The 18049-nt window shown below is 37.9% G+C and overlaps 1 protein-coding gene and 1 non-coding gene across 5 annotated transcripts in view; both read right to left on the bottom strand.

The window, feature by feature from the left end:
• The window catches only part of LOC113071421 (nuclear receptor corepressor 2-like), a 107148-nt gene extending 92009 nt beyond the window's left edge, over positions 1 to 15139 (bottom strand). For all 4 annotated transcript variants that reach the window (XM_026244762.1, XM_026244765.1, XM_026244764.1 and 1 more), the window contains exon 1: positions 14699 to 15139. The gene's annotated coding sequence lies outside the window, so the exon portion shown is untranslated. The remainder of the gene's footprint in view (positions 1 to 14698) is intronic.
• On the bottom strand, positions 7213 to 7295 carry trnal-cag (transfer RNA leucine (anticodon CAG)). Its single transcript has one exon. It is a non-coding gene; the product is annotated as a tRNA-Leu (tRNA).
• Positions 15140 to 18049: the final 2910 nt, after the last annotated feature.

The following is an 18049-nucleotide window of genomic DNA, read 5'->3' as shown; positions in this document are numbered from 1 at the left end:
TGCACAATGCTTGGGGGATAACATCTCTTTATATCAGGCAACCCCGGTTGTGTTCCTCTGCGGCCAGATTAAGCCTTGTTGTAGCCTATATATTATGCTCTATTCATTATTTTTTAGAAACCTTGCACTTTTCCACTCAATTTTAAACAATGTTCTTGTATCCAAGTTAAGCACTGTCCACTGCAGTGCACGGCCAGCTGTAACGATATTAATTGTCAAATCTCTGTGACGATACATCCTTGTATTGATATTTTGAACACAGCACTAGCATACAGTGCATTTGATTGTGACAGCGCATGTGTGCGTGCAGACGAGGACGAGCGAGGGCAGCTTTGGCTAGATTTATTTGGAGTTTATTGCTCATGTCTCATTCAGCACAAATTCAAATGTTTCCATATTCGCAATGTATTTGAATGTTAAACTGTTATTTATAATGTAAACTAGGCTTGTACTTTACACGCATTCGCACATAGACGGAAAAGATCATCCTCTTCATATGAGCAGAAACGCCCCTTAGCTTAACAGCAGAGTGAACCATATACTACAGTCTATTTAAACTGACTAGTGTAATCTTTTAAATGCTTAGGTGACTATTTTAAAGGTACTAAGGAGGTAAGTCTGAATTGCTGGAATAAGCAAAAGTAATATTTGATAATTGCTGGGTATTAATTCGATTAGTAGTCAAAAAACACCCCCTCGCAAAAATTTAGCATGCCGGGAGCACAATCTGTTCACAATTAGTCTGGCCGCAGAGAACACCCTTTCTGCTGTTGCAGCCATTATTCTAGTATTAATTTAATTCTAATATTCTTTATTAATTTAATTCACAAATATGATTGGAACATTTTGTTTGTTAAATTCAAGTTTGTATGTTTTTAAATAGACTACAAAGTGGCCAGTGCAAGACAGTGAGTTGAGCATTTTTGATCAGTTTATCCTTGTATACATGTGTATTAGGGGTGTCACGATTTCGATTTTAAATCGAAATCGATCGAAATTAAGTCACAGTCTCAAACTTCGAATTAAAAAATGGAATCGTAGATGCTGCCACGCCCCCATGTTGTATGACGGCAAATCAATGACAAAAATAACCTTTTGTAGATCTTTTGTAGATACTTGATTAATTGGAATTCTTCTGATTGCTAGTGATAGTAATAAGAGATACACATATTGTACAGACTGTAATGATGCACACACACACACACACACACACATACATACATACATATAAATCTAAATCTAAATGAATGACAGTGAAGTGTTTAACAAGTGTTTTATCTTTAATCTTTTAAATAGATACATCGTAATATCTTTTGTGAAGAAGACTACACTTACAAAAGAGAAACTGGATGGCAGTTTATTTTAAGTTTTCAATTGACTAAAGATGTTATTGTTATTGTTACATTATGTTGTTAATAAAAGTTTTAAATTTGACAATGTAGTGTGGTACATTGCAAACAAAGGTCAGATATTATATTGCATAAAAGTCTAGTTTGAAAAATGACAATCTGTGCTTTAAAAAGAATAAATGTAAAAATCGAGAATCGAATCGAACCGTGAGCTTAGAATCGAAAATGCAATCGAATCGAGGATTTGGAGAATCGTGACACCCCTAATGTGTACATACACACCTTATATTCTCTGTGTTGATCATTGTCAACCGCATTAATTGTGAGCACGTGGCTCTGTGAGGAATACACTCACACGTGCTATATTGGGAAATAATGTCTATTATCAAGATTCATTTTTAGAGACATCTGAATGCTGTTGTCGGTACAATAAATCAGTCAACCTCTGCTTACTGTAGACTCAACAGACACTGATAGAAAGCACAGCTCCTCTTCCAGTGAAGTCTTGGCCACTCTTCCACATGAGTCAATACTTTATTATGCTGCCAGAAACACACATACACCCACACACAGGGACTAACTGCCATATAAAATCCACAAGCTACAGACCTCATACAAGACATCAGGCAAAGAACAGAAACCTGTGGAGCATTCAAACAAAAATGAGAAGGGGAATATAGAAGTTATTACATCTTAGGAACAAGAACTTGGAGATTTAAAAGGATGATGGTAAAGACGTATTCAAACATCAAATGTAAAGATGCAGTCGGACTGTGTGTACTGTAAGAAATAAAACAACCAGCAGTGGAAAAGGTTAGTGTAGTATTTTTCTCTATTCACACAACAGCGATTGAGTTAATGCATTTATACAGTGACCACAATCGCAAACAGTACAGTCAAGATCTCATGTCAGAAGACAGAAGAAAATGTATCTATGTAACAGTGAAGCTCTGATTTGGGGATTTGAACTCTTGATATCTGGCAACCGCACTCATGAGAGTTTGCGTAGTAGAGGAGTGTAGAGCAGTCGGCAATAACAAGTTCCTGTTTTTTGACGTTTGGCACATTCTTTTGTGAAATAATGCTTGAATTTAAATTATTCGATATTCACAATATTTTCAAATTTTACATCATCGTCAAAATTATTCCGATATTATCGCTAATATTCGATATATCGCCCAGCCCTAATGGGACATAGGAAATTTCAGACAGATTTTTCCAAAAGGCAAGTTCCACTGTCTTGTTATTTCCTGGCCTTACTTCTCCAACTTGACTTGATTACTTTTACTCCCTCTTGGGCTCATTTATCAACACGCTCAACATTTCCAAGATCAGATTATGAAAATAAATCCTAAAGCTGGCATTTACATTCACAGTGACTTGAATGAAGAAAGATTCAGTGAGATCAACAGTAAGTGGCCGATAGCAGGAAGGTGAAGCCGGTTTCCATTCCTTCTTCACATGCATCTGTCAATTTCGCCAACTCATACACACAGCTGCTTTAGGCTCTACTACGCAAAATCTGTCCAACCCTCACATTCTGTTTCATAAGCCTTGCTTGTTTCACAATGGGCCAGTGAGTACAAACCCCTGAGGCAGAGAGAATCACCACCAATACACTACACCCTCACAACTGCAGCAGCAGAGAAAACGGAGGATAATAAAGAAAACATCAGATGGATGACAGACAACCCACATACAGCCTTAACTCTACCCTGATATTCAGGTCGAAGTGCAAAGTGCTGCCATGAGCACTGAGAATCCAGAGAACAGCTGAGCTAAATTCAAAACACACATATTAGATATAGACTGGCAGTAAAAGCAAAATTCACTCCAACAGATTTTGTGATAAAATGAGAAGCAAATCTAAGACAAGCTATAAATTACCCAATTTGTTCAAAATATAGAACTTGGTAAAGGTATACTTTAAACCATGAGTAACAACAATAAGCTAACACACTTAACTCCTATTTGCACAGGATAAGTATTATCTGGGGACATTGTATGATCTTGAGTTTAATTTGATAAGGATCAATTAAATTAATGTTTTATGCCTTCATCTGATTACCAGAAAAAATAAGAAGAACATTTTATAGGGCCCTATTATTGTTTAAAAAAGGACTGTATATAAAAATAAAAGAATAGGTTTAAAATACAGGCCTGTGGATCCTATTTTTTATTATTATTATTATTATTAATAATTCGCCATTTGTAAACTGATGTTTCTAAAAAAAATAGAAAAATATCAATAGGATTTGCATTAAAACTATATTCACTGAACGTAATAAAAAAATGTGAGAAACAAATTTAATCGAATCGGGACATCTGAATCAATACCCAGCCCTAATAGCCGTGTGGCGTAGTATAGTGATATGATCGTAGACTTGCAGTAAGTGTTGTCAAAAGACACCGGGTACCGAATACTGAAATTTTGGTACCGTGACAACAGTACTTGCCGCGATAGACGGTGCTGACAATGAAACCGGTTTTAAGCCGCAACACCGGGCAGGTCAATTGCCCACCGCAGCACTAACCCCCACTGTCGTTTAGATTTTTTATTGTAATAAAAATCATTTAGTTCAGTAAAAGAACACACCACAAACCTGAACGCGCCTGATCACTGCAGTGTGCCGAACGACAGTTGCATTACAGATCAGATTTAATTTCTCCAGTGAGAAATAAAACAAGAACAATTACTCAAATTACAAGCACAGATGAATCCAACAAAACAGAGTTACAAATATCATCATTCAGGTGCAATAACTAACTGCAAAGAAAAAAAACTGTGCTCACTGTACAAGTTAAATACAGATCAGGGCTCAAGACTAGCTTTTTGCACTGGTTGCACTGGTGCGCTACTCAACTTTTTTTCTTAGGTGCTCCAGCACAAAAGTTAGGTGAACCCAAATTTTTATTTTTTTTATTATAATCGCTGTCCATATAGGTAATATTGCCTTGTAGACTAAATGATTAACTAACAATCTGGTCAACATAAAAGTTATTTATCTGAAGCATAATTCTACAAGAAAGGTAACTTACTGAAAAAGTGCCATGTGACCAGTTTTGACAGTCTATGATTAGACCGTTTGTTTTTTTATTTTATTCTTTGCCATCTAATCCAGTAGAGAGCACTCTAGAGGTATTGTAGCGTAGGCCCATGACCAAATCAAGCGAATAATAGCTAGTAGCCAGGCACGTCTGTGCGCTCCGATCATGTGCTCTCCACGGCAGGAAACATTGTAAATAAAAAGATAGCCGCACTTAATACAGATCAAGTTGATAGACTTGTGTTCCTTGCAAACAATATTATGAAATCAATTAGGCTAGGCTAATATGCCTTACTTCTGCTGCTGTTTAGTGAAGTGAAGTGGAAGTGAAGTGAAGTGAAGTGAAGTGAAGTGAAGTGACATTCAGCCAAGTATGGTGACCCATACTCAGAATTTGTGCTCTGCATTTAACCCATCCGAAATGCACACACACAGAGCAGTGAACACACACACACACACACTGTGAGCACACACCCGGAGCAGTGGGCAGCCATTTATGCTGCGGCCCGGGGAGCAGTTGGGGGTTCGATGCCTTGCTCACACAGAGCAGTGAACACACACACACACACACTGTGATGTAACAGATATGCAGGTCAGCGATTCATGGGTTAAATTCTGTTTTATAAATTCAGACTGTTGGTACTAAATGCCAGCCTGGCTGGACTTAAACTATTTACGATGCCCATGCGAGCTTCAAAGAAGAAACGAAAACCCCCAACCCAAATTCTTCCAACACTGGAGACAAAGGAACTTTTCGTATAAGTTCCTTACTTTCATTTTATTATTAATATGTATTTTAATTATGTTTATGGATTGCATAAAATGGTTAATCCTTGTTATGTGAAGAGTATAAGTTGCAAGCTTATACTTTAGGAAATGTCTTTCCTCACTTTAACTTTCTCAAAAGGAAATGTTCTGCAACCCCCACACTCCTTGGTAGCTCGTAAAATTTTACGACTACACAGGACAGGAGAGAAGCCAAGTCACTGGCTTCTTTTGAACAATGCATTCTATGGAATGTATTCATTAACTTTCTGTTTTCATGTTTTATAAATGTATTACGTATTCCCTTTTGGTACATTTAGATGTTTCCCAACATCTGCAGTGTTATCATGTGTTAAACAAATCTTTTAATGTGTAATTCGATCTAAAAATTAGATCTTTGGTCATATATATATTATGTCTAGTCTTGTTCTAATCGTCATGCTTTGACAGACCCATTTATCTAGAGCAAAGTAATGAAAAATGTATTATTCTGGAATTACGAACGTGCTAGAATATCCCTGATGAAATCGGACAAGTCCTAAATCATTAGGGTGGGTTGTTCCCAGAGACAAAGGAACTTTCCCGCCGCTTCAGATCGCGGATGTTCATTGGGTGGTTCACGCGAAAAGAGGCGTGAACATCTCAATCTATAAGAGTCGACCGAACAAGGTCCGCCTCTCTCTTGCTTCTCTTCGTCGCTCTTCTTGTTCTTCTTCCCGTTCTCCGTTCTCGGACACGTCGCTCCGCGCGGCCTCAGGCCGCGCTTGGTTCTCCTCCCCCCTCAGCACACGGACTGAGGAGAGGAAAGCCATTTTCATGGCTCATTTGGAAACTTTCATTTTCGTTGTTTTGTTTTCTTTTCTTTACTAAGTTTATTCAACTATTCGCCTCTCCACACAATGAAGACGAATTCTGGAACATTGTTTGTTGAACCTTTCAAATACCGCGCGAAGATGAACGAACACCTCTTTGCAACAAAGGAACACGTGACTCCACGCTCACGCGCGCAGTTTTCAAAGGACCACGTGACATCACACGTGCGTCGCCGGTACCACGCTCACCCACTGGGCCATGCAAGTATCGTTTTCTATGGAGATTTAAATGCTGCTTTAAAGTGTTGCTATTATTTGATTCGTTGTTGGTTCCACTAAGGTTTACTGACTGATTTTCATACCTGAGCTCATTCTGTGATCTCTCTCGCTTTCTACACTTCTCTCTCTCTCTCTCTCTCTCTCTCTTTTATTTGGATTCCGTTATGTCGTGTAAATGTTTATTGTCTGTATTTTCGTACGCATATTTACTCTGTGTGATTTGTAGTTTGATGTATTACTAGTTGAATTATTAAAAACCCATATATAAAATGATTGGCTTTGGACTCCACCCCACTCACATTACGAGTCACTGAAATGTTTTGGTCTTTAGCTACAAGCTCTAAATTTAGAAACTAAATTTATCATAAGGATAGGATAATATTTTCATGGCCAGAGAATACTTTTCCTTGAATTATAAGGCGTGATAACTTTATTGAAAATTGATAGGTCTATAGTGGTGTGCTGGACATACCACGTTTTGATCTGCAATAATTTACAGTAAGAGATATCACAATAATTGATATGAAGAATGTAATATTGACATATTAATGAGTAAATTACAGTGCCCTGTGATTAGTATTGGTATTGGCAATTGAGCTATTTTTCATAATCAATAAAATTAAATGTAACTGTCATCTGAGATATATATTAATCAAATTCTTGATTAATTATTCAAATTCCCTATATATCATTTGAGTTAATTACTATGTAAAACTCATTGTTGTTACAGTGAGCACACACCCGGAGCAGTGGGCAGCCATTTATGCTGCGGCCCGGGGAGCAGTTGGGGGTTCGATGCCTTGCTCAAGGGCACCTAAGTCGTGGTATTGAAGGTGGAGAGAGAGCTGTTCGTGCACTACCCCCACCCACAATTCCGTCCGGCCCGAGACTAGAACTCACAACCCTTCGATTGGGAGTCCAACCCTCTAACCATTAGGCCACGACTTCCCCAAAGGTTGCTGTCAGAAGTGGGATTCGAACCCACGCCTCCAGAGGAGACTGCGACCTGAACGCAGCGCCTTAGACCGCTTGGCCATCCTAAGTTGTCACGTTATTGTTTGTGCCTGTTCCGAATTGTTTTTTTTTTCATTTAGCCTAATGTTGTGGGATATGCATAGTGGCACTTCAAATAAGTTGATATTCTAAATTGATAACCTGCTGTTTCAAAAATTGAGTAAAAAACATAATAATCCAGATATTCCTGTTTATGACTCACTGTTAATACATTTGTGATTGAATCTCCAATAGGCTAGGTTTTTTTTTTTTTTTTTATGCGCGAGGGGGTGGGCATGTAGATATTCGAATATATTCAAAAACATTGCATGATATACGATATGTTTTCGAATTTGATTTTTCTCAAAAGTGACAGCCCTAGCCTGCATGCATACTATGCCTGCATTCAACTTACTCAATGCCAGGAACGCAAAAAGGTTATGTGGCTTAGTAGAACACACAAATACATTCTATCACTCAATACAGTCTATCCCCAGCACCTGACACCACAATCACTGTCTGAATACATGCTGTACTTGACACCCAGAGTCACATGAACGCATACAAACACACAAACCTCAATTTTTAGTCCCTCTTGCTGGCTGCTCTCCAGATTACTAAAAATGTCAGAGAGGTAGCAGCTGCTTTTGATGTGGCTGTGCAGGCAGACACTGACTTTTTCAACAGACCACCACTAACTGCGAGACCACTTGACACTCCTGCTGACAACTACAGAACTCTCAGAAAGAACACAAACGCTGAGTGTGCACCCAAACAGGAGTGCATGCTGCTACAGTTTAATGCACTGATACTCTACAACACCACTCTATGTTCACTTCCTTAGGGAACCTGCTTTGACTGATTAAGAATGTATACTGAGGAAAGGAAAGGATATGTACTAAGAGCGTTCACGATGCATGATTACATCACAAGCAAATAAAGTAGTATGTAAAAAGAAAGCTGAAATAGTTCAATTTTGCTTAGAAGGAAATAATCACAAAATGCTGCTTAGGTGACTATGATGAATTCATGCGATAACCACCTTCAACAGTCAAATCAAACAAGGCAAGCCTTTCAGCAGGGATAGGACTAAATTCTCATATCTTCAGAAGGAGCATGCATACATTTGCTTGAGCAGGTGAACGCATGTCATAGAATAATCTAAAACACTTTGGTGTTATAACAAGCTGTGGTTTTGTGTGAGTCACCATTGTGTAACAAAGAAAGAGGAACTGACTGTACTGATAAAACTGGAGACATCCGAGTAGGGGAGCGGTGAGTAGTGGCTGATTGCTCAGGGGAGGGGTTGACAGTCAGAACCTCCAGACAGTGCATTTACTGAACGTTAATGGGGTACTCCATTCTGACCATATGCAAAATTGATGTCAGATCAAGGACTTCTTCTAAAACACCCAGAAGGCTGCTATGCTGTGCACTCCACTGTCCGCCAGACACTTCAAGTTCAAATGACCTTCTTGTATCACATTCAAAGTTTAAAACACCACCCACTAAAGGCTGATTTATACCTAAAGGATTAGTTCACCGAAAAATTCATTATCATTATCATATATATATTATTATTCATTATCGTCATTAATAACTCACCCTCATGTCGTTCCAAACCCGCAAGACCTCCGTTCATCTTCGAAACATAGTTTCAGATATTTTAGATTTAGTCAGAGAGCTCTCAGTCCCTCCATTGAAGCTTTGTGCATGGTATACTGTCCATGTCCAGAAAGGTAATAAAAAACATCTTCAAAGTAGTAGAGTTGTTCCGATTCCGATACTACTATCGGAAATATCACCGATACCACTATCGGAAATATCACCGATACCACAACAAATTCTGGCATCGGCGAGTACATGAGCCCATATACCGATCCGATACCATTTCCTTACACAAAACCTAGAACACAAGACCTAGTTATGACTGCTAGCTTTGCCTTACCGCTGCACGGTTCTTCTTCGCTGCTCAGAATGCATTACAAACACAGGAAGTTGTGCTGTGTTGCCACTAGGGATGGGCATGATTAATCGACGATCGATAATTGATCGTTAAGATTTTCCTCGATCATGTTAATTTGTTATCGATTAATCTAAAGCATTTTTTTTTAATCTAATGCAGGTTGCGTTGCGTAGTGCGAGTCTTCAAGCAATTAAATGAATTTCACTGTGTGGCAGCAATTAAATATTTTACCACCATGGGGCAATATTTGACACCCTACTCGGTTATCTGTGATCTTCCGTTTTGATTTCAAAGAATAATCATGAAGATGTCACGGCGAAGTGTGGCGTGGGACCATTTTGATTTAAAAAGCGAACTAGTTAACTGCAAACATTGCGATGCCGTGTTTAAGTACAACACGGCCACGACTCAAATGATGTACCTATGCATCCCGGCAAATTTTCATGAGGCTTTAACCCTTTCGAGTCGATTAACGCGTATATGCGTTTTGAGTCATTTTCTCCTGATAACCCCTGATAAATTACACACTCAGTTTTTATCGTACAGATAAGAGCAATACATCAATCGAATCTGTAAAGGGTCTAGTTTTTTTTGGATACAGACATAATAACAAAAAACCTTTGTGCACTTATAAAATAAAGATAACAAACAAGGTGCGCTGTCTACAGTCTTTGTCTCCGCTGATCGTCATGTACAAACATTTCATTAAAATGAACCGTAACTCCGTGAATACTCAACGAAGAGACATGAGAGAGATATCTATAGAAAGCCTGGAATGTCTACTTTTAAACTAAACAAGTGCTTCCGAAAAACAAATATTCTGAGATAAAGTAATCCATATGAAAACAACGCAATGTCTGTTTTTCATATCTTCCTTCATTATATTTAATGTGACCACGCCCCCGCGCTGAACGCGCTATTCAGATTCAAACTGAAGCGCGCGGCTTGAATACGCCCACACAGAAGAAAAGGCAGCGAGACTGTTCTTCAAGTTTTTATTTTATTTTACTGTTTGCTTCGTGATGAGAGGACTAAGACATAATTCACCCCAAAAAGATGTGATGTGGTTGATGATTTGAGAAATGGATTTCCTCAGAAAAAAGAATGAAGCACTTTATTCAGACTCAAAACGCATATATGCGTTAATCGACTCGAAAGGGTTAAGAACGCCTGCTAGCAGCTGCAGGTTCCGCTGCTTTAGAGCACTGCATATGCACGCGGATATATGTTCGGTTTGCCTGAACGTAGTTTAACTGTCTGCCACAAGTTGATCTTGTAATAAAGGTCTCACCGAGGAAAAACACGCTGTATTTTTGTATTCATTGCATTTTTTTATTATAAAAATTAAATAATTAATTATATTATAAAAATATTAATGATTAATCGATAGTCGATCGTTAATTCTCCCGACGATCGACTAAGAAAATTTAATCGAATGCCCATCCCTAGTTGCCACAAGCAACCCCTTTTTTAGAGCAGCGAAGAATAAATGAAAAAGCGTTAGCAACACTGATCTATATATGACTGGATCGCTCATTGCGTTCTAAACTGCCAACAGACAGTGAAGCCACTTCTATATTATAGATCAGTGGTTAGCAGTATGTCCGCTGTTTAGCAGTATTTCATACTGGACCAACCAGACAGTAAAACGGCGACTAGTTTAAGACACAGAAATTATCAAGTCATTCATCACGTGAGAAGTCTTGTACAGGCAAATGACGACCTCTCACCGGTGATTCGCAATGGTTTTAGATGACAATTACTCCTCATTGACCACGTTGTTTCAAATAGTAGTACAACGGCGAATTTGACTAGTATAAAAATCCTTGGCCTGTCAAAAGTATAAATCCTGCTTAAGAAGGACACTAACATATACATCCCTTGAAGTAAAAACTAAAGGCTCCCTGACCTCCAGCATGGGGCAATTAGTCTAATAGGCTAAAAGGTATTTGCAGCCTATTTTCTCTGGCCTTTATAGCAATCAAACACTTGGCTATGGGCACATGTTTACAACACTCACAGCACACTCACTGACCACCACTAGTGCAGGACAGATGCCATGGGAGTTAGTCCAAAACTCTGCCTTTAATAATAGGATCAGTCAGGCTCAATTCTGATAAAATCAAGTCATAAATTAGTATTAAGTAATGCTTTGCAATAGTGCATTTTGTATAAAACAAACATCACAGCTCTGTTATTGTTACTGTGTAGTTTTGCTCAAATAGGTCATCTATTCAGTCCTTTAAAACTTTGAAATCTTTTTTTACTTCTAGCTATATCTAAGTAACATTAAAAATGTGTCTCTCTTAATGTGTCAAAACTAAATATTTTGGCCATATATATATACATATACACACACACACACACACAAATGATCTGCATAAACTTCTCAACAGATATGGTGCTATCAGTTGCTGATATGGAGTATTATTGCCTCACTGAGCTAACAAACACACTACACATATAACACTAGCAGTTACATCACTCTGATATCATCCCACCATTAGGGGAACTCCAGCAATTCAGCCTTATCAAACTGTATCTGATGTGACACAACTGCTGATGATAGCAAGCAAGAAAACTGAACACAAAGATCAGCGAAAGTAGAAAGCTTATAGCCCACTTTCTAAAAGGGCTATTCACTGATCCAAAAGGCCTGAAAAAATACTTAATGAAATTGGTAAAAAAAAAAAAAAAAAAAAAAAAAAAAAAACAATGGGTGGACAATTAAAATTAAGTGTTCTTTAAATCAAAAACTGATGTTAATTAACTAGAATGTATAATGTGGTGTTATCTGTTAGTCTAAGCAAACAAGAAATACTTTCTTTCATTTAAAGGAGGTAAAAAGCAGATAAGGTATTTACCATACAACTTTGAATCAATGTAAATAATCCACAAATTATTATTCTTTTAATAAATTAATACTTTTATCCAACTATGACGCACTAAATTGATCAAAAGTTACAGTTAAGTCACTAATAATGTTACTAAAGGCTTCTATTTCAAACAAATGCATTTGAACTTTCAATTCCTCAAAGACTCCTGGAAAAAGTACCAGAAAAGAGTAAAATATTAATGTTTTTAACATTGACAATGCAATTGTTTTCTTGAGCAGCAAACCTTTATATTAGAATGATTTATGATATATAATGTGACATTGAAGACTGAAGTAATATCTGCTGAGAATTCAGATTTACCATCACAGGAATAAAATACTCCAATAGAAAAGAGATGTTTTAAATTGTAATATTATTACACAATATTACTGTTTTTACTGTATTTTTGATCAAATAAATGCAGCCTTGATGAGCATAAGAAACTTATTTCAAAAACATTTTTAAAAAATCATACCAACCTCAAATCCGAATGGTAGGGTATAATATATAAAAATGAAAATAATATATAAATGCTGTCTACATGAACAAGGCTGATGTAGATTAACACATATAATAGCACAAAACAAAGCACTCTTCCATTATGAAAGAACAACATTTTTCAATACACAGTGACTGCAGGAGGAACCGTTCTTCTTAAGCCTTATGTAGACAGCACTGCAGCAGGGGCAAAACCCAACCAATGCAACACACAGCCAACTCAGCAAAGAAGTCCACCATAGTCAATACAAAGAGGGACGGCATGATGACAAGCCTAGAAGCCTGCTTACAAAGAAAGCATTTTGCATACAGTTATTTGCCATCTATGTTCCACTCTAGCTGTTCATTTATCAAAATGAAGAACGGTCAAGGACGAACTCTTTGTAAGCCATCCTTATCTTGTCTCTGAATAGTACTCAAGCATGTTCCGGCGTTCATATAAGTAGAACAAAGCATCTGACATGAATTAACGAAAAGGCCGGCTGTAACAAAGCTTGCAGCTGCAAAACTGCTGTGCACCAAGTATTAGAGTCTGTGCAAAACATTTTGAAAACCGAGATCAAGTGGTAAACTAGCTCCACATTTCACCAGACAAAGCTTAAAAGGCAACCCCATTTCTTTTCAATGCTTATCAACAATCTGCATGGAGCAGTGATGAGAGAGAGAAAGAATATCATTACTCATTACACAGCACAGAGGAGTGGAACTGGAGTGGATATGAGTCCAAAACAAATCTGTTGTTTTCTGGCCATGAGTCCTGAAAGCCCTGTGGAGCAAAGAGGTTGTCTGAGGCCAGTTCTGTTTTGGGTTCAGCCATCTCGCTGGTCCACTTATGACACTGTGCTTTGTTCTCTTTTAATGTACAGTGGGAAAGAATACTGCACAAGAGAAAAAAAATCCCTCTGCTGGCCCATGTCCAATTAAACTAATACACTTAAGCTGTGTGGCCCCCATTTTTCACATTCCACTGCCTTTCATGTGCAAATCAACAGCTGTTGACAAGCATTTGGTATCCACTATGATTTATTGACCCTTAATAACAACATCCGAGATGGAAAGTGGGCGACTGTAGTTCCAGGCTCAACACCAGTGGGATATGAAGGTGTTAGAGAGCTTTGTGAAGGAGGCGTTACCCGTCATGTTTATCATGTAAGATTTTTCAACACTTTCCTAGTGATATTTACAGTACAATGAAGGAAGCCAGAGTCTCTGATTCATTTGAATACAATAGAAAAGTGAGGCAGTGTAGAGAATTGTAAAGTGTTTCATGAACAATGTAGCTCTGAATATGGGCTCACAAACCACATACTGTTAAAGTCTGAATGCTATTCCCACGCACTATTGGTCTTTATACCTTAAATGTTATCTTTATACTGGGGGCATACACATTTGAGAGGCTGGGGGGAGGAACCGTGAGTGAGTGAGTGGTGCCAATGTCTGATTAAAAAATATATATATATTTAAAAACTGTTGCCAACCACACACACAGGCATATATATAAAGATGCATGTATATATACTTACATAGATAAATAAAGTTTTTTTGTGTTTATAAACACAAGTAAAGATTCCCTCCTCTGGACACATTCAATAATAAGATGTTGAACAAAATATTATTCATAGCACGGATCTAATCTGATTAACATCAAAGAAACATATCCAAAACAGACTGAAACTATAAACATAATTCTCAGCTTGCACCCGGCAGCGTTACTACAGAACAAGCAATCAATAACATTTAACACACGAACCGAGCTAACTCGGCTAACTCGACAGCCAACCCCCAAAAAACCGCTCAACGGCAGGCTGTATGCTTTACAAAACATCGTTTATAATGCTAGAAACCGATTAAACACATGACGTAACAAGTCGGACGTAATTTAGCAGCATTCCGTCTAACGTTATATCAAAAGCCCCGCTAGCTATGCTAACTAGCCGACCAGTTTTTACGAGAGGCTCGTTCAGTGTAGCAGGGGTTCAGTGAAGGAATAATGGCCGTTAAGGCACAGAAAAGCCCCGTTACTTCGACAACGGCTCTGAGAAGAGTCTCAGCTCCATTAAAAACCAATAAACGACTGACAGACTCGTTGGCAAAATGTCTTGTAGTAACTTACCTCTCCGTGGAAGGTGAAGATCTATCGTTACCAGACTTTTATGTAGTTTCTGAGGAGAAAGAAATTAAGAAATTTCCGCGAATAATCCACATGTACGGTTTGCAAAGGGCGTGTTTTCGTCCTTGTCGGTTTGAGCCGCAAATCCACTGGAGCGCCGCGCGCCCGTCGCGTGAGAAACTAGGCTGCTCTCGCGCTCCGTCGATGGGTTCGGCCTTCTCGCGTTCCTCGTCTGTTTTTCCTCTCTCTTCTGTCTGTTTTACTCTCGTTTCCGCCCTCTTATCTCCAAAAGGCTGTGATTCGAGAAGAGCAGTTCGTGCCCATTCTGTCTAGTCGTTTTTCGCAGCAGTGGCTGTAAATACACAAAGCGACTGAAAGAGAATCTCCACGGTTCAGAGATGTGACTCGACTCCGTGTGACTGACTGACTGACTGCTGCTGGCAAAGCAAGAGTCGGCTGTACGTCAAGTGCAGTTTCTCAGCCTTAAAGGGCCAGTGCGCTCCTTTTGAATACAGATCCTACTGCTATGCAAATCACTACAAATCACAACACTCGTTACAAAGATATGAATAGAATACGAAGACATACCAAATCAGTACAAATATGCAAAATACATAGTTAGGTAAAATGATTCCTGAAGTGGTTGTGGGTACAGGTAGCAAGCTGCAAAGGTGAGTTTAAACAAAATAGATTTTTTTTCCAAACAAAAAACAAAAAAAAATATATCAAAATGGCCAAACAAATGTTAAATCAAAAACTAAAACTGTAACAGAAATGTAATGTAATTTCTGTTTGACATTTAATTGTCAATCCAGTACAACCCTGTCATAATTAAAACTATAATTCAATACTCAAATGGCAAATCAAATACTAATAGAAACATATCAGGAAGAATCAAATGCTCAGACATCTATGTGGAATGATTCATTTTGTTTTTAGTTCTTATTTTATTATTATTATTATTATACATTTTGTCGGGAAACAATGTCAATAATTTAATGTCTAAAATTTACAGAATACAAAATAATATAAGAAGGTTTTGAAGGGATAGTTTACCCCAAAATGAAAATGATATCACTATTTACTCACCCTTATGTCGATACAAACCTATAGAAACCAACTTTCTTCTATGGAACCACGTTGGTAACCAAACAGTTTCAGTTCCCATTGACTTTCACAAAAATTGCAATGGAAGTGAACGGGAATCAAAACTGTTTGGCATTACCAGATCCATGAATTTCTGGCTTACATTTTTTAAACCACAAAAGTTGGTTAAGTAAATATCAAGGTTTTTGTCATCCAACTGATATATCATTGCATTTCCAGAAAACACATGCACACTTTGGCAAATGGCTCTTGCAGATATTAATGTGTAGTACCCCCTGAGCTGCGTCTCTCCAGGTCCACCAAATCTGGGCTATTTGAAGCCTGTGGAGACACAAGCTGTGGATACAGTGTTTTAACAATGAAGAATAGTGTCAGAGAGATCAGACTGTGGGCTCTGTAAATGACCTGTGGTTTCGCTAATGATCTGAATCCTTTTCTCTGCAGCTCAGCCACCCACGGCCATCAGGCACCGACAACCACACATGCGTGACGCTCCAGAATTAATCAACCTTTCACACAAAATCTTCCCAAGGAGTTTCATTTCCATACCTAAATTATGTTGACCCGCTAGGGGCATATTGTTTGTGTGGGCATCTCCTTTATTCAAGCCCTTGTGTAATTGGCGGTTTATACTGTAAGCATCATTTACTGCTTTTCCTTTTTTATATATATATATATAAATGTTCCTGCTTTTCTAAAGTAAAACAATATGGTGGTGATTTCAGAGTCTCTGACACACAGCAACCATATCTTTTGGCCTCGTGGTGCTAATCTCATATGTGGATTTGCATGTTGAGATTTACAGTGGATGTGTGTCAGGGTAACCTCTCTGAACCGACACCCATAAGCGTGAGTCAGTCGTTTTTCACATTGCCTCAAATGCTGGATGTCCCAGTGCTCTTTCGCCTTGATGGAAAGCCAAACGAGATCAATTAAAGGAATAGTAAGGAATAGTTCAGTCAAAAATTAAAATTCTGTCATAATTTACTCACCTTCAAGTTTTCCCAAACCCGTATGTGTTTCTTATTTTGAAAAATACTATGAAAGTGAATTGGGACCAGAAACTGTTTGGTTACCAACATTTTTCAAAACATCTTTTTTTGTGTGTTGAGCAGAACAAAGAAACTCTTCAGGTTGCAACAAACTGAGGGTGAGTATATAGTGACAGATTTGGGGTGTTGAAAGCACACTGTGTTTTGATCAGATTTCTGTTAAATATATATTTTTTCCTCAGCCATCTGATTTGATTATCTGCCTGAAAAAGTGTCTCATGTGTAATACAGTAACATTAAAACCAGGTTGGGTTTGACCTACATTCAGTTTCCAAGTTACTCCATGATGTCAGGGTTTGTTTTTCTTTAGCTCTGTTTTTCTTTCTGCTCCGCAGTCTTTTCATTCTCTTTACCCATCCTGTTTTCCGCCCATGCATACCGCCTCACCACCATCCCTCCCTCTCTTCCTCTGACGTTCTTTCTCTCCTGGGTCATCCACCATTGAAGAAGAAAGGGGGTTGTTTATTTTATCAAAGTTCCCCAGAGCTCGAAGCATCACAGTGTAATCACACACTCCATCTTTGCAATGGCCAATTACTCAGCATTACGATAAAGTTAAAGCAGTTACACTTGCAAATAAATATTGCAATCGCATTCCAGCACCCATTATAACTTGAGCTTATTTTTTTATGTTTTGCAATAGAATACAATGTGGTTTCCATATATTAAACTGCCCATGAAAACAAGCTCAGAGATCTGGATGAAAATGTATTAAGTGTGTAAGAGTGAAACAGGATATTCAGCTCAAAAAACATAGGGCAGGAAAAAAGTGAATGATGAAAAGTGGGCATTACAGAATGAAGGTAAACTTAATTGCTATTTGGCTATTGGATAGCATTAGGGTTAATGACATGATGATCCTTTTTTCTGGTAATCTTGCAAAAAAAAAAAAAAAACAGGAACAACACTTTAACTCAAAATGTTTCTTAGAGTATAATATTTTCTGAAACCAACATGAATACAAATAGGAAATTACTAAGAACTTGATATATGTTAAACTAGATTTTTACATATTTTTAATTTTGCTTTATCATAAACAAAAACAATAATAATAAAGATGTATTAACTTTAATCCATTTCTTTCAGCCGAAATATAAGTCCTCTATTCGTAATATTGCTTTCTCTAGTGGAAAAGTCATCTAATCTGAATCATCAAAGAAAAATACACAGAACAAGTACCGTTTACCAGTGAAAA

This window comes from Carassius auratus, unplaced genomic scaffold, assembly GCF_003368295.1.
Source record: "Carassius auratus strain Wakin unplaced genomic scaffold, ASM336829v1 scaf_tig00007301, whole genome shotgun sequence".
In the NCBI taxonomy this organism is placed as follows: domain Eukaryota; kingdom Metazoa; phylum Chordata; class Actinopteri; order Cypriniformes; family Cyprinidae; genus Carassius; species Carassius auratus.
The sequence above is the reverse complement of the archived record's forward strand: the minus strand, read 5'-3'. Positions and strand labels throughout refer to the sequence as shown.